Source organism: Aplysia californica, unplaced genomic scaffold (assembly GCF_000002075.1).
Source record: "Aplysia californica isolate F4 #8 unplaced genomic scaffold, AplCal3.0 scaffold00277, whole genome shotgun sequence".
In the NCBI taxonomy this organism is placed as follows: domain Eukaryota; kingdom Metazoa; phylum Mollusca; class Gastropoda; order Aplysiida; family Aplysiidae; genus Aplysia; species Aplysia californica.
In genome coordinates, this window is record NW_004797547.1 from 633,141 (window position 1) to 634,594 (window position 1,454).

Below are 1,454 nucleotides of genomic sequence, written 5' to 3' on the forward strand. Positions count from 1 at the left end.
CATTTCCTAATTATGAGGCTTCACGAGTTAGAAATTCTGACGCAAAGATACGACATTGTCGTAAACTGAGCTTGAGACAGAGACATCGGGTCTTTAAAGAATAAGCATATTATGCAAGGAAATTAATGTTCTATCAGACAGCTTAACAAAAGTAATGTAAGCATGCCTGAGTGGCTTTTATGGGTTTGAATACTATTTCCAATGTAGATATTATGTCTACAACCACATTGATACAAATGGCTTTTAAGAAAATCAAGGAGGCGGGCTTCCTTCCCTGTCTGTCAGGGCCGACCCGAGTTCAGAGGGATACAGCATCTCAGCAGAATGACAGAGATACCCGATAAAACTTCTCGCCTCTCAGGAAGTGGGATCTCGTGGCCAAGAGGTTAAGGCGTTCACCTCTCATTCAAAGGTCCCGGGTGCGAATCCGGGTAGTGAAGGAAAATTTTCTTCCCTAAAATTGTCCCCTTTCACCTTCTTTCCTTCTCTCTTGCAATGTTCTGTCGTCTGCTTTCGTTTCCGCTTTCTTCCCCCACACCCTCACCTCTTTACCCCCTCCTCTGGGCTCCTGATTTTTCCTGCAGCCTTTCTACTGCTACTCCTTGGCTCCTTCTTACTGCTGTCTTTCAGCCACACTCCTGACCTTCTGGTAGGAAAGTTCTACACCTAGCCTTCTCGGACAAGGGCAAAAAATCTCGGAGGTCCCGTGTGCAAGTTGCGCACGTTAAAGAGCCCTTGGTGGTCCAAAAACGATAAAATTAGGCTTCGGCCGCCACCTGGGTAAAATTCAAAATTTCACACGAATTGAAAATGTTTGGTGTGTCCCACGCGCTCATTTAACCTTATGCAGTTGTGAGCGCCGTAAAACACGTAACTCCCCCCCACCCTTCTAAATACCGCTCGGGAATCGAACTCGGGTCTCCTGCATGCGACGACGAAGGGCCTATAACCGCTTCACCCCAGACGCCTGCTTAAAGACATTGAAGTGGAAGAGATTGAGCATTGTCGGGCCTTGAAACGCTACATGCAGCTTGCGGTGACAAAGGAGATGATTGTGCCGATGATGTGTTAAAGGATTAAGGATTTAAAAAAAAATAAGTCGAAAAAACCCCAACCCAACTCGCAATCCGCCAGCCAATCAGCAAAGCACACACATTTCTCTTTGTAAAACGAAAGATTTCTAATCCATTTATTCAGTTCTGTTACTGGGTAGAGTTAAATAGACATCACAACACACGAGGATAGGCAGGGCAACTAGGAAACGGGCATGGACATATGAGTAAACTTGTGTAAAAACAAATATCACAAAAATGAAGTGCACATAGTTGAAATAAAAAAAAAGAATAATCTTTGAACAATTATATGTACAAATAAAACTCTAAATCACAATAATATTTAGTATTGTGTTCCATTGTGTGTGGGTTTGTGTGTGTGTGTGTGTGTGTGTGTGTGTG